Below are 25765 nucleotides of genomic sequence, written 5' to 3'. Positions count from 1 at the left end.
TTTCCAGCTGTTTCAGAATAACTTTTGATTTACTATATCATCATATTCCCACTAACAGTTTCAATGTTAATGAACCAACCCACTTCTCATTTTAAAACAAAACCAAAACCCAACCGACTAATAATTGTTTTGTGTCCTAAAAGGACCTTTAGAGCACCAAAGAATATATTAGAAGAGTCTGTTTCAGAACATTTAATGAAATACACTCTTATTTTAAATTGCAGGGAGTAAAGTGTGAAGAGAAGAAAAATCTATTTTTTCTTCCAGAAAGCAACTGTGGTATTTAACTACTGTGTCCTCTTTAGTGTACTTTAATTTCATCACCTGCAGCTAGCTAAAAGCCCTACATATAACTTTCAGATATAGAAAAGTCAGTAAAGCTGAGATGCTCCTTGTGTGGTGTTAGTTTTTCAACTAGATTTTCCCATTGGCTTTTTTGTTTTTCAAATTCTGATTAATATAGAAATTGGTAAGTTAATTCGCAATAAGTTAGGCTGTTAATGTTCTTTTCTCAGACTGAGTAAAAGAATTTTTGGACACAACTTCTATTGCAATCAAGCATTTATCCATAGAAAATGGGCTGAGACATAGCAGAAAACTACAAACACAGACCTTTCCTCAGTTTCCAGAAATTTCCCCACACCCTATTATTTTTCTGGTTTTGGTAAGTTTTAGAGACAAACCTACATAACTTACACCAAAAGTTTCAAATGTTCTAAGCTAGCTACAAAAGAGAACTAAAGAACTCTAAACTGCTAAAGTTCTCAGAGAGAAGGCCTACTGTTTTCTGATCAGTATTTTCAGTCTGTCCAAATACCTTCTTTTTAGTTGTAATATCTAACCTAGTTTTAAGTTTCATGTACCTTTTCTCAGCAGCAAAGCTGTCTTAGGAGATCTCTAAACCAAGTCATCCATTTCCAACACTATAACACATTTTCCTTTAGTTTCATCTACTTGTCTCTTTGAGGTTGAATTGCAAAACAGATCACTGATGTGAGCAAAGTAACAACCACTCTTGGGAAAAGAAGTGAGAGATTTAGTGGTTTGCTGCTCCTCGAGAACTGATGCCCTTCTACTGCCTTCTCTTTTTCAGGCTGTGTTCTCACACAAATTCCCTTAACTAGCACTGCTGTTTGTCTGACTGGAAGAAGGTAATGCATTCACTGATCTGGCAGAAAGCTAATCCACATAAGGGAAAAGCAAAAAGGAAAGAGTCATTTTTTTGTCAGCTTAAAAATCAACAAGCTGATTCAGCTGTATGATACACCAGAAGAAGAATATAGGTAGGAGATTAAACAATGTCATCACCTTTCTTCACAGCAATAAGCCACTGGATTATCTCAGCTATCTTGTTGAACAGGAAATACAAAAACAAAACCAACAACAACAACAACAAACACAAGAAAAGGTGAGAGGGGAACAAACAACTAGTATGGGCAGGTATCTTTAAAACTACCTTTCAGGTATGCAGAAGGTACCCATAAGATCTCTCAAGCAGCTATTGCTAACAGCCATTATCATTTAGGTGCCTTAGTTTGGGTGTACCAATTAGTATTTTAGCAAGATTTACAGTAGCAAGCACAAACATTTCTTCCTGCTACATACAGATCTTTCACTTTAGTCTTGGGACCCACTTACCAAGCCCCTATATGTCAAGAACCAGATATCAAGGTGATCTCCCCAGGACAGCTGCCTGTGCATTCCAAAGCATTCTCTTGCACCCACAGTTCAGCTAGTCCTGAACATCTTCTAGGATATAAAGTATTATGGATACAAAAAGGAAATATTTTAGGGTGATACAATTTGTTTTATACAATCTGTTGATATGCTTGGAAAGAAAGCTTGCCCACTGGCCACATGTAGCTTTCTTCAGTTAACAAAGACATTTCAAAAATAATCAATGGACAGCATTCAAATGCCCAGATGCAGTTCATGCATCACTTTTCGGACACCAGAATGCATCTAGGCTTCCTCTTTACCAAGATTATTCCTAATTTCTCCAAGCGCTTTTTTCTGTATTTCTTTCAACTCTTTATTGTAGTTGTCTTAAGTGGTAGGGAATAAAAGTCATAAGCTGGTTGAAACTCATTCCAAGTTAGTAAAGTAGCCTCACAATGTTTGCATTGGTTAGGAAGCCAGCCCGCCATAAAAGGACAGTTTAAAGTGAATGAGCAACTGAAGTTTCAATAACAAGAAACCACTTGGATGATCAATAACTGTTCATAGTCAGTCTGAGGCAGGGCTGTTTTGCTTTCTTCTTGTTGAATGTTTTTGACTATTGGTGTTAGTTAAAAGCATTAATTTCACTATGCTTCAACTTCAATTGAAAAGACATCCAGCTGTTCACAATAATTTAAGGAAACTGAAATATCTGTATTGTCACATGTGAATTGTCTAGGATACTAACTAGACAATGTGTCTACACATGTGTCAGGACCACATTTTGAGCCTGAATCCCTTATTTGAGCAGCTATTGTTCTGTATACGTAAAAAAGAAGGGTAGTTAAAGATTAAGCTACAACATCGGCCAAGATAGTATTCAACTCTTTGATGATTCTTAAAAATGGATGAAAAGGAACAGCTGAAATCCAGGAAAATGTTACCAGAATGTCAGATAAAAGGCTGCAGTTTATCTAATAAAAATCAGTGCATCTTAAAGTCATCCCAAAGGATGAATAGTCATAATAAAGCAACATACAAAAAAAAAAAAAAAAAAAGCCAAGACTAAAAAATATGTAAGTACCCTTATGTGCAGTGCAATCTGTATGTGCCTGCATTACTTACATGAATCCTGCCATGAAATTCTTCAGACTATTGATTTGGTTTTAGGTCCCTGTTGGGAGCTCAGTCTTTGAAATAAAATGCACACAAGTATAACCAACTCGTGACAAGAATCAGTTCTCTTAAATTATTTAAATTGTTCTTAAATGTGTAAACAAACAGAGCTCACAAAGCAGAAGAAATACTGATGCTAAAATCAAGCCTACAGTATTTTACTTCTTAAGTGTTCATCTGAATTCAAGTCTTAAAAGTTTATAATATACACTGCACTGTGCTCTTTTTATTATCATTGTTATGACCTAGAAAACACATTATATTAAAAATTGTGGCCTTGTCAGGAAAGCCATTTACATTTTAACTGTTTGAAGCTGGAAGCAGAGGCAAAAAATCTTCAAAGCATCTTTCTGAAATGAATGCCACAAATGAAAAATATATATTGGGGGGGAAGAAAAGATGAGGAAAGGAGGAGCAACTAATTTATAGTCCACTAGCATTTTCTTAGATGTTAATTAAAACCATGTAAACACTTCAGATATAATTATGAAAAGGACAAATACTTCAATGCTGTAAAGATTATCCCTTAAATAATCTACACCTGATATTAATTATTGGATTAATAATTAGGATTATTATTGGAAGGATTGGAACATATGAGGCAATAAATGGTTTTAGAGGGTTATTACCCTACATGAAAAAGTGAACTTTATCTAGTTTACATTCTGTATGAAAATTAATGATTTCCATCTATTTAAATATGATTTGTGTCTAATTTGTTGATCAATAAACCTTACATAAATGTCTGCAAACCAAGATTTTAAATCATAAGATACAGTTTACATAAAAATTTGATACTTCATTTGTCTTGTTAATACTCAAGATGATAGAAACACCACAATGGTTATATTTAATTCACTTTATTCACTTAGTGAAGACTCACCATTGCAAGGCATTGAACAACCTCACCTCTGTTGAATCTAAAGAGTATGGGGCAAGTCCAACCCGTTATACCATAGGGTTCTAAGCAATGATTTACACTACTATGTACATAAGAAAAGAGTGATTTTTGTATTTTGAAAGTAATCACAGTTGTGTGAAAAGGTGGTATATGCTGTATGCATATGTATGCTCTATGTATATGTATATTTGGAATAGATTTTTCTTCTAATTAATGCGCTTGGTGGGTAGGGTCCAAACAATGAGCTTCTGAGTGTGTTAAAAGCACAAAGGAAGCATACCAGCTATGGAAAGGTGCCAAATAGCCACTGAGCATTACAAAAACCTTGCTAGTGCATGCAGAGATGCAGTTAGGAAGGCTAAGGCTCAGCTAGAACTGAAATTTTTAAGAAAGTGTTCTTCAGATATGTGAGCAGAAAGCAGAAGCACTGGGAAGACATAGGCCCATTACTAAACAGGGCAGGGAAAGTAGTCATGACTGACACTGACACAAGAGAGACTCTCAGTATCTTTTTTGCCTCTGTCTTTACCACTGTTGCTGGACCCCAGATCACAGGATCGAGTAGCTACAACAACACATGTGTTAACTCACTGGTGGTGGAGGAAGGACTGGGCTGCAGCCTTTTACAAGGGCTCAACCCACATATATCTATGGGCCCAGACAGAATCCACCACAGGGTGTTAAAAGAAGTGGCTGACCTGTTGCAAGACCACTGTCTATAATATTTGAAAAGTTGTGGAGATCAGGGGATGTCACTGATGAATGAAAGAAGGCAAATGCCACACCCATCTACAAGATGGGCCCAAAAGAGGACCCAGAAAACTACAGGCCCATTAGCCTTACTTCAATCCCTGGGAAAGTAATGGAACAAGTCCTCCTACAAACTATTACAAAGCAAATGAAGCAGTGATTGGGAAAAGCCAGTATGGATTTACCAAAGGCAAATCATGCCAGACTAACCTGATCACCTTCTACAACAATACAATGTCTTCTGTGGACATGGGGACAACAGTGGATGTTGTTTGCCTGGACTTCAGCAAAGAGTTTGACACTGTTTCCCACATCCTTCTCCTGGACAAACTGGCAAGATGCAGATTGGGTGGGTGGTCTGTGAGATGGTTAGGAAACTGGCTTAGGCTGCACTCAGGAGGTGGTGATCAATGGTTTTTAATCAGGATGGCAGCCTGTCACAAGTGGGGTCCCCCGGGGATTGACAACAGGCCCCACGCCTGTTCAACATTTTCAGAAATTACCTGGATGACAGGATTGAAAGCACCCTCACCAAGTTTCTTGTGATGCTTAATCAGGTGGTTAGGTGGACACATCAGAAGGGAGAGCCATTTTATGGAGGGACACAAACAAGCTGGAAGAGTGGGACAGCAAGAACAGTATGAAGGTTAACAAAGACAAGTCCCTGAACCTGGGACAACATAACTGAAGAGCCCTGCACAGACTAGGATCTGTGTGGCTGGGGAGCAGCCCTGCTGAAAGAGCCCTGATGGTCCTGGTGGACAACAAGCTGAACATGAGTCAGCTGTGCACCACTGCAGCAATGAAGGCAAATCAGATTCTGGGCTGAATCTGCAGGGCCATTATGAGGACAGATAGAGAAGTGATCATCCCACTCTACTCAGTGCTTGCCCTACTACACCTGGAGTAGAGCGTCCAGTTCTTGTCTCCACAATTCAAGAAAGATGCAGACAGAATGGAGACAGTCCAAAGGAAGGCCACAAAGATGACCAAAGGACTGGAGAGACTGCCCTATGAGGAAGGACTGAAGAAGTTAGGTCTTTTTTCCCTGCAGAATAGAAGGCTCAGGGGGACTACAACACAGTATTCTAGTACTTGAAGGGCATCTCCAAAGAGGATGGAGGCTCTTTCTTCACAAGAAACCACATGGAAAAGACAAGGGGCAACAGGTACAAGTTGCACCGGGAGACATTTCATCTTGATATAAGAAGGAAATTTTTTACAGTGAGAACCATCACTCACTGGAACAACATCCCCAGGGACATGGTGGAGTCATCATCACTGGAGATTTTCAAGATGCAAGTGGACAGAGTGCTAGATAATCTCATCTAGGCTCTCTTTCCCTTGAAAGTTTGGACAAGATGATCTTTCGAGGTCCTTTCCAACCTGTGCTGTTCTGTGATTCTATGGTTCCATGACCTTGTCCTGTTTCGCTTCCATTAGCAAGATGATTTACTTTTGTTCTGTAGGTCAACCCCCTGCCTCCCCACCAAGCAAAAAAACTAAAAAAAAAAAATCAAAACCTACAGTGAGAAGTTGTATCAAGTTAAAAAGATCTCTGCATGCACAAGATCAAGTCATCTCCTTAACCAGCCTATTTTTGACATGAGACATTACAACCTTAATATGGATATACTGCCATAAACATGACATAAGGCGCTGGGCTCAGAGACTTGGATTTCAGTGTAGTCAGGCCACTGTCTCATTCATAAATTATTAAGAAAAACAGATTGTTCCTATTTGCTGGTCTGAGCTACTGTAATTTATGATAGTACAAGTAGTCTCATGTATACTCCCAGAATAAAAGGGTATGAACACAAGGAGAAAAGTGAGGGAAGTCTTTTTTAATTAGAGTAAGGATGGCAAAATAGGCATACTGTTTTAAGATAAAGACACTGTTTTTCATGAACAAGACAGCCCTGCTGCACCAACAGACATGGCCAGGTTTTCCACATTTTTTTCTTAAAGCCTTACATAGCAGGGGAATAGTAAAGTTATTAGTAAAGGAAACACTGTCTTTCAGAAAAGGTTCTGTTCCTAGTAATTAAATAATGGGGATGTTATTTAGATGCTCTGATAATTTCACATATCGACTGGTCAAGTTAGTGTGATTCAGAAACATTTCCCAGATAAAGCCCCACAAAAGGATGTTATGGTCAAGAAACACCTGAGCATTTCCAGGAAATGGGATTTTCATGGTGTATGCAGTGAGTTGGGAACCTCCAACAGCAGCATTAGCTCAGCAGGGATTTTAAATCTCAGTTATTTGGAATTTGTGTACCACGGATGGAATGTGAAACATCTAAGTTCCATCTTCGCTTCAAAGAAGCCATTTTCCTTTTTGCTTTCTTATTCTGATTTACTCAGGTGTTAGTCACACATTTGCACTGATGAGTTTCTTCTCTGCTATAAAATTTCTGCACATACCATGATAACAAATGGACCCCTACTCAACTTAAGAGTACTGTAGACAGCTTGAAAATCTGCCAAGGTCTGTCTTCAGTAATTTTTTATATACCCAGTGAATAAATGTTGTATCCACTTTATCTGCCCAGTTATAAAACCTCATACAGAGCAGCTGTAACAGCAGCTTTGTATGACGATGTAACAATCAAGAAAGTGACATCTGTATAAAATACATTTCAAGTTATCATGATCTAATCATCCACTGCAAATATAAAAAATAAAGACCAAAACAGCATGCTTGTAATGCCCCTATATACTTGTTTCATCTGTTTCATTTGGCTGTAATTTCATACATAATTAAAATGAAATAGAATTTAAAATTACATATAGGGCTGAAGTAGACATTCAATGAGCCTTTGTCAACATCAATAATTAGTTTTTCTGTATTCAATTTTTTTAATGTTTCATTAACGAAAATTTAATGGACAAAGTGGACTTCAAGGTAAGCTTTCCAGTCCCACAGCCTAGGCAGCAGCAATTAAATATCTGCTGTATAAAATAGATCCAAGGCTGAACTATTCAACCATATGGTGGATATGACAGTGAATCAGCTAGAGACTGCAGTGATTAGCACAGAAGATGCTGAAGATGAAAACAGCTGCCTCACCCCCTCTTTACTCTTTCTTCAAAAAGCATCAGTTGGGTGCAACAAATGTGTTTATAAGACAATATCCCAACATACGCCAAGATGGTGGTATTAACATTGTGACCAACTGCCTGGCTCTACAGCATCAGGAGGCCAAAACCATTTTTTCTTGTTCTGTAAACCAAGATTACATCCTTCTATTATTATTATTATTATTATTACTTGCAATGCAATTTTTTCAGAGTAGAAAAATCTCAAAATCATGAATAATGGGCAAGGAAGTTTCTCCAAACTTTGCCATCAACATGGTGTGTGTTATCCTCCTCCCACAATGCACAGGCGAGCCTACTGGCTTTTATCAGTATAACAGATTGTGAGAGTTTGTTTGAATGCCCAGAACAGTGTCATAGACGTACTCTGACCTTCTGTCTTCCACTTCTGCAGCCTGATGTTGAGCACCACCAGGTGCCCACTGGGTATGGTTAGATTAATGATACAAGAGGATGTTTCCTGGTCACATTTGCAAGCAAGACCAAATGCAGTGCAATGACTTTCTATAAATCCATCACTTCACACAGTTTCATACTGGTAATTAGTGACTGTAAACTGTACTAGTAAGAAGTAAGGGATGGCCTTTCTCACTGGGTCATATTTGTAGTCCTCTCATCTGAGATGGTGTTATACAGAGATTATGAGTGACAGTCTGAGAGAGTTCAACTCAGCCTTGTGTGGCTGCCTGGGTCAAAACATTGATTCAGTTATGGAAAAGCAAAGGAGTAAAGTAGTAAAGTAGAAATAACAGTACAACTGAGTGGTGAGGTTGGTTATGAGATGCAACCACTCCTGTTGTTAGTTCAGCATAGTACAGTTATCTAGAAATTACTCTTAATATATTTTATTTACCATAGCACATTCCATTCACAGCTTCTTTTTGTTTGGGGTTTTTTGTAATCAAACCCCATGTAGGAATGTTGGGCTGGTTTTTTAGCTTCTCCTGAGAATAGGAATGATAGAGGCACTCCTTGAAAAATTCATCATGTGATGCTAGGAATAAACTTTTGTCAAAGAACACATTTCCTCATTTCTTTAATTTGTGGTCCTATCAATGAATTCATTGTTGTTACAAAAGGGAAAGGAAAAAAAAGGGAAAGGAAAAAAAAGGGAAAGGAAAAAAAAGGGAAAGGAAAAAAAAGGGAAAGGAAAAAAAAGGGAAAGGAAAAAAAAGGGAAAGGAAAAAAAAGGGAAAGGAAAAAAAAGGGAAAGGAAAAAAAAGGGAACGGAAAAAAAAGGGAACGGAAAAAAAAGGGAACGGAAAAAAAAGGGAACGGAAAAAAAAGGGAACGGAAAAAAAAGGGAACGGAAAAAAAAGGGAACGGAAAAAAAAGGGAACGGAAAAAAAAGGGAACGGAAAAAAAAGGGAACGGAAAAAAAAAAGGGAACGGAAAAAAAAGGGAACGGAAAAAAAAGGGAACGGAAAAAAAAGGGAACGGAAAAAAGGAACGGAAAAAGGGAACGGAAAAAGGGAACGGAAAAAGGGAAAGAAAGGGAGAAGGGAGGGCTGCTGGTGTTATTAACCAGATTTGTTCTTCAGTTTAATGCTCTAAATAACTACTACTTAAAGGCACACAATAAACAAAAAACAACACCAAAACTGAGTAAAATATATAAAAACTTACGGAATTCATGTTCAGTAGAAGACAGGTTAAAAATACAGGTACTGTGTCTTTTTATACAAAATCCTCCCAAACCAAGCCTCAGCTTGTGTCATGGGAATCACGACCATAGCAAACTCGCAGTCTTAATGATGATCCAGAATTTGTACTGTAAAACAAAAAAAATATTTTTGTTCCAAGAGTCTGAGAGAGCCTTAAAGGCAGAAGGTTGCTTTTAATCCTGCCCAAAATTATTTGGAGAGAGGTGGCCTGTAGCATGCCACCTATTCAGAGTCTGACATAGTCAAGATAATTAAATCCTGCTCCAAAACCAACAGGATATTCAAATATGGAAATACTTTTGTCATAGAAGGAACAGAGACAAAATAATCTCAGAATGGCAAATCAACGATTTAGTTGTGTGCCAAAGCTATTAATTAATGTTTGCATAGACCTAAGCTGTTTGTTTAGAAAGCCATTAAGAGTTAAGAGAAAACTGATCCTGATGGACAGTAGATTCAGTCATACTGTTCACAGAAGTCACTAGGGTTATAGCACATCCCATCGTTTAGTTTAACTATTTTGGTAAATCATCTTCTAATGTTTGCTTACCAAAAGCATCTCTACTCTTCAGTGTCTAAATCACAAGGTAACAAAGCTGAACACAAGAGCTGCTACCCTTCCATGGATTACAGTAGGACTGTGCCAGTTATCTGGTTCCTCCTGGGAATGACAGGGGAACAGCAATAGGTACTGTCAGAAGTTAATTCATTTAATCTCTCCTCGCCAAAACAATGCAACTGAAACAAAACAAGGAAGTATAACTTACACTAAAACTAATAGCTGACTGTGTGCTTTCCCTAAGAAGGGATAGGAGGAAGAGGAAAATAAAGTCAGGAACATTTCAATTTGTGACCTTAAACATTACTCCTGGTCATAACCTCCAGTTAGAATCTAGGCATTATACAAGAGCAAGCTATCCTACTGTTGTGTAAACACCAAAAAAACTTTAATCTCAGGTGACTAGTATCTATGGAAATGCTACAAATTAACTCCCTTTTGCTAGCACTGGCTAACCAGTTTATAACCAGTCAATTGCACAAGCTGGATTCCCTGATTTGCAGTACTAATATTTATATCTTGCTCAACATGAATTCATTTTTTATTGCTTTTCCAGACTTAAAAGACATAACGTGGAATATTAGCTGGTTATGCTACCCAGTCAAGTAGAAACTATTATCATAGCTGAAATAGAGCAGGTAGATTTGTTGCCCTAAAACTGGACATGAAGTAAAGACGTAAAACATGCAAAGACCATATCAACCAGGATGATGCAGCTTCTCTTGGGACTCATAAATGAGTAGTTCATCTGCTCAAGAAAAACTCTTGCTTCCCGAAAAATGGAACAAATGTTTCAAATCCCAGATGCTATTGGGTAGTATATTCTGGTGATTCTGAATGAAGTAAGAACAGTATCTAACAATATTCAAACTTTTCCTTGAGTAATTTATATTTGAAGTTCAATCCTGCTTAGTCAGTAGTCATTTAATATGAATTTATTTGATTCTAATGAAGTGTTTCAATATCATCTGCAAAGAATGTTTCTGATTTCATTTAGAAGTAGACCATCTTACTTGCAGAGGGAAACAGAACACTATATCATATCACACATTTTAATCTCCTTTCCAGTTCTTTGACACCTTTTCTATGAGCAGACTACCATGGAATTCCTGACACCTACCATTAAGAAGGAGACCTGAATCAGGATATGTAAGATCGTGTCATTATACTCTGTTTTAATAATGCATATAACAAAGGCAACATTCCCCGTCCCCATCTTCTTTTTTATTAAATAAAAACCCTCTGTTCTTAGACTGCATAGACTTGTCTATTATTCCACCAAGCAATTAGACACATGCACATCTTAGAAACTTTTGGCTTACTTCAAGATAGAATAAAAGGTTAGTTAAAGAGACTCTAAAAGGAGCAAAAACCTTTTTGGCTACTAGGCAAGCAAAAGATACAGTTTAATTTCTTCATCTCATCAGAGAAACAAACTATCTATTTCTCATTTCTGTTTCTGCAGAATTTTAATAATCTAAGCTAAATAACATTTCTCATGTAAAGTCTTTAGATCCTTATTTCACTTTACCATCTTCAGCCAAGGCCTTAAATCAAGCAGACCTTTTTGATTTTGCAAAAATAGCATACTCATATTTAGAAAAAAAAAAGAAAAGAAAAAAGAAAAAAAAAAAGGAAAAGAAACCTATGAGAAATTCTGGAACAAAATGAAAGTCTTATATGTTTTCAAACAAAACCAGATACTAAGCAGTTTCCTGTGGAAGTTATCTCTACAGCTGACAAGGTCAACATAATTTCCCTTTTATAATGATCAAAGCATCAGACTATAAGAGGATAAAAAAATACTAATTTAGTCACCATGTCACAATTTTATCTCCTGACAATCTTCAGAATTTCCAACAACTACAGAAAAACTTCATCTTTGAGGTTTTTTTTCAAATGTGCTTGTAGCATGTTTCTTCTCTATCTATTGCCTCCTAATTGAAGGAATAAATGCGAAAATCACTAAGTAACTTCTATTATATATTTTTGGTAGAAGATAAAGGTGATGAGTACATATCTTTTTTAGTTGGTTCTAAAAAACCTTATTAATTCCAGCAAAAATTAATGTGGAATCTTCATGTGGAATCATACTGATATTTAGTATAACATATTTGTCTGCAAAATTTGGTTGACACAAGGGAATAGTATGCAACTTAACCCCAAATCCACTTTTTTTAGATGAAATGGAAAATACTGACAAAAAGGAACAACTACCTACAGCAATTGATCAGATAGTTTATTACTACTTGGCATGTTAGGTTTTTTGGTTTTGTTTTTTTTTAAATTTAGCTCTATTTGTAACAGTTAACATGAATGAATACAGAGGGTTTTTTAAAAACTGTTCATATGCTGTGGAAAAGAAAGTTTTACCCAGGTTACAGGAAATCTCTGAGCAAAGCTGTGGCTGGCTTACTTGCACCCAGTCTTAGAGGCAGTATGCAGAGTTCAGTATGTAGGCTACAAATTTAATCCCACAGACTGAATATAACTCTCGAAAAGGTGACTGGTCAGTGACCTGTGTCATCTGCAGATAAATTCCTATGGTTCTTCAGCAGTGCATCTGAGCAGATTCCTGGCTTCACTGCAACTTTAATACCATTTTTACTGTGCTTGTGTAAGAGCTCCTCATTTAAAAACTATTTCTGTCATGCAGAAGCCTCTGCAAGAAAGGAAATAATTTCTTACTAGAGCTCTTCTTATCAAAACAGTAAAGGACATCAAATACCTCTTCACCACCACTCAAAGTGAAAGTAACAACTTGTCCATTCTATCTTACTCTGGTTCTACTGCGAAGACATCGACAGGAATTTTACAGTTTAATGGTCTTATTTTCTCTCCTCTCTTCATGTTCTCCAAGGCATATATATATATGTATGACCATGGAAAGCCATGTACAATTCCCATAGAGCTCCTGACACAAACCTGACCTTAAGTATGTAATTAACTTATAAACAAATTAGTATTACCACTCTATGCCTCCATTCTTTTTAGAGTGGAAAATATTCTAGTGAGTTAAAAAATATTTTCTTCCATGGTAGGAGATGTGCCAAAAGTCTTAAAGTTCTTATCTGCTTTAGAATATCTCTTTAATTTAAGAACTGAAAAGAGAAAGAGAGGGATGCAAATTTGGTGCTGCTTGGAGTCTTTTCTAGGGTTTAGCAGTAGTTTCCTTTTTTTTTTTTTTTCCCAAAGCAATTTCTTTCACATGTCCCAAAATATGGCTAAGAATCTTCCTGTACTCACCTAGCAAACACAGCTAATGCATCTTGAGTGGATCAAAAAAAGAGGAACTTACCAGGACTAAGTTCATATATCAAACAATGCATGTGATGCATTCAGAGTAAAGATACAACAGATTATATGCAGGTATTTTGGGAAGAGACTTAGTTTATTTTCAGTGAGATCTTGGCATGCTTCAATAACAATGTATAGCATTTGCATGCTTTTTTACATCTTCTTTAAAAAATATTTTAAGCATCAGAGCATTCTTAAACTATTATATGCCCTAAAATATTCCTGCAACTTATTAACTTAAATTTACTTCTTAAAGTTACAGAAATGCTCAGCAGCACAACTGCCTCAGCTCCATACTGGATACTCCTTCACCTCCAGTATGGTAGATCCCAACTGTCCTATGTTTTTCACTGTAAACATGATGAATATAACATACACTAGCTTCAGGACAGTATTCTGTGTATCCAGCAGTGCTTTTAAACTCCAGGCACAGGATCAGCTAAAACCAACCCAGTGACTATAAGCATATTTCTATTGATTTCATTTGCAACTTAATTTTAATCTGAAAAGTAAAGACCTGATTTCAAAAACTTAGAATCCAGAAAATAGGACACCTGCCTGTCCTTGTTCTAATTCATTTATCAAGCAACACATATGAAATCAATACCAGAAATATGCATAGCTGAGATTCATATCACTAGACCAATCCTCCTCTTCCTGTAACAACTTCAAGTGTTTATAGCTAGCAATATAAAGTCTTCTCTCTCAGTAGGTACCTTCTGAAACAATTCCTTCCACACCTTTATCTTTACTATGAATCTGTTAGAACATTAACCTTGCATTTGCTCCTTTTTTTTTGCAAAAGAGATTGTACTGACTTGTCCCTGCAGTAATGGGAGATAACATTATACTTGTTTTATTGTAAGGAGGCAAGAAGTAAAATGCTCCTTTCATTCCAGGTTTTCAGAGCACTGCAAAGGGCTAGGAGAAGAGAAATAACTCAAAGTAGCTCACTAGTCTTTTATCAGAAAGAAAAGACAGTGGGTTTGAAGGCTGTGGTTTTGACAAGTCAACTGTATCTTCTTCCTCTAGTGGAAGAAAATTAGGTCAGAAAGGACAAGAAATCTTGTGAGGAAATAGAAGTTTACATATGGATACATTAATTTTCATTGTCTTTATATTGCAAAATACCAGCCATACTTTAAAAATATATACAGAAATACATTTGCAGGACAGTCATGTATTTCTCCCAGACAGCAATATGTTATTCTGTAGAGAATCTGACAGAGAAAGTGCAGAGCATGAAAATTAGCTGTATGTTTTTAATGGCAAAATACATACAATTGTATGAAACATATGCTTTCTATCAGCCTGGGGAGTACGGTTTTGAAGATAAGTATATAATCTGCTGCCTGGAGTTCAAAGTCCTTATGTAATCTGGAGTTTTATATTATGCTATACAGTCATTAATACCCAGGCAATCATTATTAGTTTTACACATAAACTTTTCTATACTTTCTCCAGCTTTCAACTTCCACACTTCTAGTAGCAGAAACTAAACTATCAGCACTGAAAACAAATATCCTATCCCTGAATTGACACAACTGCCTGTTGGTATTTTCTTTCTTATCTACTAGAAGCATCATTAAGGGAATTTAAACCTATGGATAATGAATCATACTTCTTTTAGATGATATCTAGCTTAGTGTTGCAGTTCATACTTATGTCAACCCTGGGGCTAATGACAAATATCTCTCACCAACTAAAACATCTATGATTAGAACATGAAGGCCTCCAAACTTCTTAAATGGTATGCACCATAAGAAATGCAGTCTGTTACTGTGCGATCACGTTTGCTGGCTTTCAACTGAAGGCTAAATGGAAAATTTAGCTGTAATCTGAAAAGAATCAAACAATTTTAAGAAAAAAGATCTTACAATACATCAGTAACATTGCTACAATTAAACATATATTAACAACATAGGGGCAAAACATTACATACACATATATTCTTCTAATGAACTGCTGCTGTGTAGAGCCACATTTTCATAACTCTAAAATTAGGCAGCATGTTCAATGATCATTATTCAGTGATCCTAGAACAAGAATAAATTAAAATATGTTGAGGTTCCACAACGGAGCATCTGGAAAATATTATCTACCAGAAAAGCATAGTCTAAAAGGCTGTTAAAGGAAAACAGGAATCTCATCTTGGAAAAGCAGCCAGGTGTACTGCAGTCACTAACTTGGTCACTGCCCTGACTGGCAATATAGGTAGAGCCAACTATAGATTGTATATGAAAGTCTGCAATGAAAATCACAGTCACCCTTACTTCAGAATCTGGGATGTGAGATTCAGTGAAGTATTCTGTATGGCTACACATCTATGTATCATTTTATTATCACAACAAGGACTACCACCATCCTCTGACCTAATGCCCTCCCTTTGAGGTTCGGTTATAACCTGGGTGCAATGACTTCAGTACCACAGCTATAAAGGAAATTGAAAGTGTCCTATTGATCCACTTTTTCTGCAAGTCATTTAATTTTACCCTGTTTAGTTGCTTATTTTTGATGCTGAGCATGAAAAGTTACATAATATTAATTGAAACAGCAAAAGAATGTAAAACATTATCAAAACAAGACAACCCATTGTGAGCATCTTATACTTGAATACTAACTAATTGCATGTTTTGTCTTCTATTTCAGGATGAAAATGCATGGGATCTATTTTGCCTTCTAAAAATTGCATCAGTCTAATTTTTCTGCTACTTTGGATCTTGCATAGTTTTTAAAGATGCATTCAGGATTTATAAAATCAATATTCCTGACGTACATTAACTTCCATTCACATTCAAATTTGAATTTGAATTTCAAACATCAGTCCTAGCATTCAGGTACAGTGGGTATCAAACAGCACACAGCTGCCAAATTACCAGCACTACTTAGCTTGCTTGGCATATTTTTGCATAAGACTTGCAACAATGAAAAGCCTCCCTCATTTTTTAAATGGGCCCTGAAGACAGAAATCCTTTTCTAATTTCAATAACTGTTTTCTTTTTTGGCAAGCATCTTTTCAAATGAAGTAGACAACATAGGCACAGTTTTCTCAAAGATCACTTTCACAGTTGAAGACTGTTTAAGAAGACTGCCTATAGTTGACAATACAGTCATTACTATTTTTACCAGTATGGTTCTATCCATTTCAATTATACCAGCTTAGAAGTGAAGTGGCAAATTACACCCTCTGGAAACTACAGAACAAACTGAAAAATGTTTCAGTTCCTATGTTATATGGAGCTAATTTCTTATCTCTGCTTTCACCTACACTTAAATGACTGATATTTTTGAGTAACCTCAGCTTTCACATCTGTCAGTGAGGTGAGAGGTTCAGGACCTGAGGCAAGAGGACTCAACTCATGTATTTTTTTTTTTTTTTTTTTTAAAAGTGACAAAAAGTCTTCTGATAATGAAATCTATAGCTTCATTATTTTCTCTGTTTCCCTCAAGCACCACTCAAAAACCTGTATGTTACTAAAAAGAACTTATTTGAAAGACTTGGTGTTGGTTTGCTTTTTTTTTCCCTTAAGGACAATTCCTACGAAGAATTTCTAGTTAAGTATTGTTGAAGGTATCTAGCATTATGGATATTTGTACTGCATGAATAATTGTTGCCAGGCTATTTTATCATTAGTTACAAATATAATACTATCTGATCCTATATAGACATGCCTAATTTTCTCATTCACAGCAAAAGCCTCTGTAACCTACTTATCAGTGATAAATGTAAGCATGAAAAGCTTGTATTCATCTTGAAAATGTCCTAAAGCACTCCTGGTTAAGCATACACATTTCACATAAAAGGAATCTGAACTACGTGTGACAATTAATTATCTGGAAACAAGGGCCATGAATACTTCAGACAACCAAATAATTGCTTATTTAAATTGAATTTAGAAAAAAATAAAGATCTAAGTTACACATGCCCATCTTGAATTACTTGACAAATAAAATCTTGCAAAAGTAACACAGTATATATCATGACATTAAAGCTCAGTTTTCTTTCTTACTGGGTTTCTTTTTTGTTTTTGTTAGTCATCACAATGGAAGATAAGTACATTTTCAGTGTAATTGGAAAATAAATTCCAACTAATATACCAAGTACAAAATTTGGCAAACTGCAGCAAATTTTCTTGCCCACACCCTTATTTCAAGTCCTTCAGAAAAGTGTAGAAAGTTAATCATGGAAATTACAAGATGTGGTGAAGAAAAAAATCACTGAATTCCTTGACACCTGCAGAAACAACTTCTCTTGCTCACTTACTTTGGTTCTTTGGAGAGTATTACAGTAAGTATTTAAATAAAGACTGCAAATATAGTAACGACCTACAGATACAAGAAAAATGTAATGGCTTCCTGTTTAACATTCTGGTCCACATTTTGATTATATGAAATAAGCATACTTATAAATAAGAATATATACTTCGCATAAAATTACCAGCTCTGTAAGCTGTGCTATTTTCAACCCTTCAGAAAGTTAATCTGTGATTTACCAAAAAGTTATTTTTCACCTGGTCTCTCATCATGAAAGTCATCTCAGTATCTGTCTCAGGGGACATCCTCACTGGAAACCGGAACTGTGTGCCTCTATCAGCTTGGCTAATAACTCTGGGATACTTGGGGTGGGGACAAACACACAACACCTGTGTTTCAGTTTCAAAGACACAATGATTGCCTGCTTCAATTTACAAAAATACATGTTCTACCAAAGTAGCAGAACAAATCTTGCAGTCTCCACAACTTGTCATTAAGGAGTTCCTCTAGTAAGAAGTAACAAGGATTAATGCAGGTTTTGTCTTCAGAGCAGCAGGCTACAAAATAACATCAAGACACCGGCATAGATGGACCTCCCACCTCCAAAGGGGTGCCTTCCCACTTCGGAGCCTGAATTTCCCAACTGGAGCTTAGAACAAACCTTGTTCTGTTCCATGTGACAGGTTTTTGAGGGGCATGCAGCTGTGACAAAGACACTGCTGATATCATGCCTGCTATTTACAGGCTCTTTGGTGAATTTCTGATGACAGCTGATTACTTGATTTTGCCACTGACAAGAAGGCATGGCAGTGCACTGCTTATCCAATGAACTTTAGAGCAGGAAAAACAGAGAAATCATGCCCTTTCTTGCATCTTTTTTTTCTGCATTTATACTTTATTGGCTTTCACAGGCCTGTTTAGTACTCTAACAGATAGGTACAACAGTGGCAAGAATTCTGATCTCAAGGTTTTTTAATACTGTGGGGGAAGTTGCTAAATCTTTCATGTTAGCTTCTACTAGCACAATAGGCTAGCTAACACAATGGTTACTGGTACTCTATGGAAAGCAGAAGCTATCATGAGATATAAAGTCACATTCTTCACAAAGACCAGATTTTTTTTTTTGTCTCATAGTTCTCTTGCATTGTTCTACATAAAAGTGTAAAATTGAGCTATGCAAACAGCTGAGGCAAGACCCAGGTGGATTACAACTTGTTACTCTTACCTTACACCAGGCTTCCCTCTCATTCTGCCTGGCCGGTCTTGACTACACTGGCATGTGGGTAGTTTCTTCAGATGCTCTGTACAAAGACTCAGGATGGAAGATTAGATACCCACCGTTGCAGCAGGTCCCACATGTTCATAAACAGTGTCAAGTTTGCATCCCACATTTGTGGCAAGTGCCAGACCAAGTTGTCTATGTTATGCATTCACCCGTAACTGTGCAATAAGTCTGATCCATCCAGAAAAAAAACAAAGTTTACTGCTCAAAGACAAAACATCAGTACAAGTGAAACAATAAAATTTCATGCTTTCAAACTTTTTAGGGCCTCTGTACATGTTCTTTAAGGATGTCTGTGCATGCAGAGCGAACAGGCCCAAGTTTTTTTAGACTGCTCAGAGTCCCTGCTACTGCTTGGCCCTGAGAATCTGAGATCTTGGACAAAATCCACTGCTTTAAAAGAAATTATATCTGAAGGAAACAGGTATGGTAACCCACTGATTGATGGAAAGGATGAAAAATAAATCTTGAAAGAAAAATAAACCTTGGCTAGCCCTATTTTCAAAGTTCAAAAACCTACATTTTGGTTAAATCTGAGATTCAGTCAAACAGAATAAATAGAGGCTTTGCATTTCTGTGATATCCATCAACTCCTTTTAACATATGAGGAAATTGACAGGCAAAAGCCAAGGTTTCAGATGAATCTTAGTTCTGCGTGTCTCCAATGTGGAGTATTCATATGCAGTAAACTCTACTGACAAAAACCTGTCCCCCACAGAACATTTCAGATTACGTAAGAAGTTTAAGGCAAAGCTGGGAATAAATCTCTGTCTCCAAAGCCAATCCTTAACTACAAGTTGATCCTCCTTCTGGAAGGCTAAAAACTATGTCATAATGACACTTCTGTTTTCCTGTTTGCACTCCTGTAGCTGTTCTTGGGGACTCCAATCTGAAATCCAGGCTAAAACTGATGCATTTTATTAAGTATAAACTTCTTAAATATCTTTTGAGAAGTCAGTAAAGAGTTCTCTGCTTTTAATTCACTTAGGAATTTCTCTTGCTATTCTGCCTGGCTCTTCTTAAAGAGACTGTTTAGGCCCATTTTTAACCTCTAAGCATTACTAAAATAAGTAAAAAGGTATCTCTTCAACAACTTTCTTCCCAGAATAAAGTCTAAATGTTTTGTTTACACACGACTACATGCAGACAGCTTCTGCCACCCTCAGTATTGGTAGCTCTTATTAACACTCTTATTATTGTTATTATTTTTCACAATACTGTGTGAGTAATTAAAATCAACCATAAGAGCCCTGCATTACACATGACAAATTTATTTACAGATCATTTACTAGTCTGCCTTCCAAAATTTCTGTAGGATTCATGCAACAAGTAAGAATTATTTTCTGATATTGCTGACTTTAGAAAGAGAGAAAAATATAAAAATACAAAAATTATTCAAGTACATATTTTTATATTTTACTATACATAAAATATAGGCTATTTCTTTTGGTATATATCAAAACATAGTATATACTATATATGTCAAAATACAGAATATAGCAAAACATTTAAGAATATATCAAAATATTTCAGTATATCATTTTTCTATATCATTTTTCTCTACAAAGAAGGGTACCTCAGGGTCTCCCTTCTGTGTTCATCACCCTAACAGACTAAGTTTTAAGCTTTTCAGTTCTTTTCTTGTGCAGTGCTATCTGCAAAGCAATAGTAAAATCCCATTCCTCCTGAATCTTCAGTCTACTAATTTTATTTTAGACTACATTGACTGTAATAACTGGCAACTGATCATGGCACATGGTCTTAACACATGGTGTAACACAACTGCAATACCAGCTCGTATTTAGCACCACAAAAATCCTGAAATTTTAAATTTAAACAATTTGAAATATTCTGAGGAATCTATACCCTTGAGAGAAGTCCTGTCAAAAATATGACTGCACCCACAGCCCTGGCCAGGCACTGATCAGGCCTGAGTTTCAGTGCAATAAGAAGAAAAGGATATAATAATAAAGAAATATTTGCAGTGGGGTGTCAGGGGTGGAGACAAGATTAATTTTGTAGATTTTCAGCCAAGGGTAAGTTACACTGGGAAAGTTCCCCGAGCTCAGCTTCTTACCAAAAGCTGTTGGGCAGAATTGAGGAGGGCAGACATTGCTCAGACGTGCTGAAATGAAAGGACCTTTCAAAACTGCTAAAGTGCAACTTGAACATCAGTGTCTGAAAACATACATGTTAATGGTTTTAACCACAGTTGCGAGGTCTGACTCAGGTAATACAGGATTACGGGGGATAAATATTTGCAGGGACTCTCAACAACGGGAACATCCAGCTCCTATTGTTGAAGGAGAGCTAGTCACCTATATTGACACTTTAATTTTGCCCTTACTGTGCTGATGAGTAGGTCATCTAATTGAGCAGTTCAATATATTGATTTGACAACCACTTAAAAACCGCATTTGGCTTCTGGCAGTATTAGCAAGTCTGTAAGTATGCAGCATCTTTGAAGCAGACACTCTAACATGAGAATGAACTGCTTGATAACACTTTCTGTACACAGCTTTAATGTTCTCGCAGCGTTATTCTGGTGTGGTTTTGCCTGCACAATATGTATTAATCAGTATGCTTGTTTCATTTCTTTTAACTGGTAAAGAAATACCAGTGACACAGAGATGATCTAAAAGATAAGCAAGCTGTGAAACAGTTCTGTTGTCAGCAAGAAAACACTTGCCAATGAAATTCTCACACTTGTTTTACCCCTTTATTTAATGGTAGAAAGGAAAAACCAACCAACCAACCAACCAAAGAAACGTAAATATTTCTCAAGAACTCAGTTCCTGCTAGAAAATGTACCACACCAAAGATACAGATGGATATCAGCTGTTAGATTTCCTCTTGACAATCAGTGCACAAATCCAGCTCAAGCAATGTGCCAAGTGAGCTGCAGCATAATGCCATGTCAGGATCCCAGGCAGCTCTCAAGTTCATTTAGGGGTATGAACAGACTGTAATTTGGCCAGAATGCCTAACTAAAGTACACTTAGGGTTGCTCTGACAATAAATCAGTCAACCTAGGAGAATTTGGGGGGGGCAGGGGAATGGTATTAAGGGCACCGCTCAAGGAAATAATGTTGTCTGAACAGTTTCGTTTATTTAAATACACAAATGTGTGTGTTAATTTCTCAGTTGCCTCCACTTCCTTCTTTTATTCATCATATCACAAGTTGGAGTGTTTTCAGAAGCTGTTCTTTCACTAGGCTGCAGCAAAACAATTAAACCAGTATTTTTTATTATTTTTAAGGCCTCTAGGTTTTATTTGCATAGCCTATTTTTTTATCAGTACATTAACAAAGATTTTTTAAAAAACACAAGACAGTTCCATTCAATCTGTTCCCAACTATCAATTAATTTATTAATATTTTGAGAAGAGTAACACAGATGCCAACATTAAAAACTGAGGTCATTTTGATAACTATAAGATTTACTTTGTTTGGACACCTGGCAAAATACTTGGTGATATGATTTAGCCAACTTCACAATAAGAGGTACAAGACAGAAATGATTATCACTATCTTCCATGCATTTTCAGAATATGCATATATAAACAAACAGAGGCACATACATCTACTTTATCATCTCCTGTGTTATGACTTAAACAACAACAAGCAACATAGGCTTCTGTCCAGTAGGAACATGAGGGGGAGACAGAGAGGGCCAGCTTGTGGAGTTACAAGAATTATTTATTAATTTAGTGTAAAGAAAAGCAAGATCTTGGCTTAAAGTGATCACTGGGTAAAATCATCGAGCCAATGAATTTCAAAAGACATATAGATTTTCTTTCCCCCTAGGATAATCAGGAACTCACATGCCAGAAAATAGCTTTAATTTAACTAACAAACACTGCAGAGAGACTTTTCATCTTCCAATGGTATTACTTGCTTTAATTAATTTATAACCAATGTAATTTCCCTAATTTCTGGGCATTCTTAACCAGTATGGTGTTCTATAAAATATCCTGTGGATTTTAATACCACAAGAGCACATGTTATTTTAAAAAAACATGTGCACTATGGTCAAAGCTGTGAAATACAACTAAAGTTCAAATTAGACAATTTGGAATTCAGACTAGGTAATTTCATAACAATAGTTAATTTGTGAAAAAAAAAAATGCAATAGTAATGCATTTGTGCATTAGCTCAGCTCAAATCAGATTTTCTGGAGGGGGAAGGGAAGAAAGGGTCAGGTGCACAACAGTGATGGGCAGTCAACTGAAAAGTTGTTGCCCATTATTCAGTGATCTAGTAGCTACCTAAGGACTTTCCTAGAAGTGATTAGACAAGAGAATGCGCAGAGTTCAAACTCTGCAAGAAAAATGGAAAGACACATTCGCCATGCTAGATGACTACAATACATAAAAAGATAAAGGTCATCCTGAAATTGCATTCTGTCAAACTTCCTGTTTGGTCTGCACTTCTTTAATTAGTACAGTCATCTAGAAATTGAGGTGCTATGTGGACAAGTGTTTTACTTGTAGATCTGTATCCTATCCCACAAGGGGTGCACAGATACTAGGCATTGCCCCTAGTAAAAACTGAGAATGAACCAAACATGGAATTATGTAGAAAGGGTGCAGTCAATATATATCATGGTCCATGACCTTTTTAAATACCTAAAACAGTTCTAGGAAAGCAGTGTTTGGCTTGGGCTAGAAACAGAGACATTTCAGTATGAAATACATAAAGGTGTTAAGTGGGAGCCACTGATATGGAACTGCTTTTAGTAGCTAAAAAAAATATAACAGGGAAGAAAGGAGAGTTGAAGGGCATAACCTGAGGTATAGGTATTTCCAGAGAGCTCAGCCACAAGCCCCTTTACTAGCATAGTCTCACATTTGCAGGTAAAAATCTTGTTACAGAAACTACACCAGAACTACATTTTAAGAGTCATGCAATCAGCTACAAACCTACATCCCACAAAAAAGAATACTCCTGCCTTTGTGTTTGGGTATCTTCTAAAAGTATTGTCAATTTTCCTCTTGGAAAACTTACACAGCAATTTAATAGAGAAACAGTAACGACAAGGTAATCTGATGTGATTTGTCAAAAACATAGTAGTATACTGATGGAAAGCCAAGGTTCAGCAGCCACCACCAATTTAAATCAGAAAGATTCCTTTGGCATTTTCAGCCACCAGAAGTATCCATGGGCTACAACATGGGAATTGCACAGTAAAAGGCTAAGTCCAAGATAAATAAAAATAAAAACAAAAATTCAGAATCTATTGCCCTTCTATGCATTGGCCCCCAATGTTTGAGCATTTTGATATCACTTTTGTTTCTCCTGTTACGAAGATATAGATTAACACTTGAGTTCAAAAATAAAATTGGATGCAAAACTTGAGACTAAGAGCTCTTCCTATTCAGAAAATAAAATACTCATGTCCAAGACTTCATGGACTGTGGTAACACATTTGGTAGACCCATGACTTTCCACTGAATATTTTTTTTGCAAGTTCTACAGTTCCCGTGGATGTTCTGAAAACGCCTTGATTTTAAGGGCAGCATGTGAAATAAACCAGTTCTTAATATTTTCCAGGCATGCCCCATATACAAAAAGTGAGAGGCATCCCAGTTTGAAGAACAGAGAGAAAATGACTGTTTGAAAGAATTTCAGTTTGTTTTTCTGTTGAGTTTTTCATATTTTTCACACAGTCTTTGAAGCTTACAATTAGTATGAAAAAAAACAGGCTAGTTATTAAGCCCAGTGTTACCATACTGGGTATTATTTAAGAAAACTTTATTTTTTCATAGCTATTTGCTGCTGTCCATTTTATCTAAGAATTTCAGCTGTTCCCATTTTACCAAATATAAGATAAGCATTCAGCTGCACCTTCCCACTTTTTGAAAAACAGGCAAGATTATGTAGATTCTCAGCTCTACTTTAATGGAGACAACCACCAAATACTGCTATTCAGCTTGCAGTCAAGTAAATTCATACTGGATTAAAATAAACATATGGATTTTTTTATAATAAAGTATCCTTCCCTGTCACCCTAAAAATTAATAAATTGACATTTTCCTATTATATTCTGTTCTCATGCTGGAGTTTCATCCCCCTGCTTGTGCTGATCAATATGCTCTTTCACTTGAATGGACAACCAGCAAAGTTCTGAACAGCACCATCTCCTTAATACATGAAACCCTGGCAGGTTTCACATTTCAGCAAAGAGTGTTTAGTTTCCTGTAAAACCTTGGAAATAATCCACTGAATCTGAGAGGACTACTCTTCTGCACTGACTGGTGAACAGATAACATGAAAGAAATGTAGATGTTTATAAAAGAAAGATATTTGTATGTTTGTAAAGATCATTCCTTCAGAGAGGTTACATCCAAAAAAATATATCAATATTATAATGCCTACATTTGCAAGTCACACAAAAGAATGGTACTTGAAAGGGCTCTGCCGGTATGCATGCTTGATATATTTCTACCTATAGTGACAAGCTTGCCAAAAAGTAACTACAAAGAATACTGAGAAAATAGATATATAAAAAAAGAAACCAGAGTGACAGACTGTATATGAGAGGGAAAAACTGACAAACAAAATAAATAGACTTAAAATGTGAGAATATATTAATCCAAACAATTGGTGTCTGTATTACTATAGTGTCTTCTTATCACACAGTATTATTTATGCAGATAGAGATAATATGCTTTCAGTTACTATTCTTAGATTTAGAATCTGCAAATATAACAACACTTTTTCTCTTCAACTTGCAAATAGAACAGCATTTTTTCAAGTACAATGTGATATCTTTTATTTCTGAAGGCTGCCATATAGGCTTCAGTAGTCACCTCATTAGAATTTAGCTATATATCAGACTTTTTTCAACTGAATCTCACATACTGCTCTTACTCCTATCCAACATGACCCTCTGTTAGGCAGCACATGTACTTTCACAGCAATATGTAATAAACCAGATCATAAAGCGATAGGCCTGAAAAACACCATGCAACCTCTATTTTTTTCCCCCACTTATTTTTAACTCAGATAAATTTTTCTGTTCTGGCTTTTCACATGGCCACACAAAATGCTGGCACACACACAGAGATGTTGGAGAATGAGCAACCAACTTCCCTAAGGAGCAGCAATGAGCTTGTTGCA

The sequence above is a fragment of the Harpia harpyja genome, chromosome Z (genome assembly GCF_026419915.1).
Source record: "Harpia harpyja isolate bHarHar1 chromosome Z, bHarHar1 primary haplotype, whole genome shotgun sequence".
Lineage (NCBI taxonomy): Eukaryota > Metazoa > Chordata > Aves > Accipitriformes > Accipitridae > Harpia > Harpia harpyja.
This window is presented reverse-complemented; position numbering follows the sequence as displayed.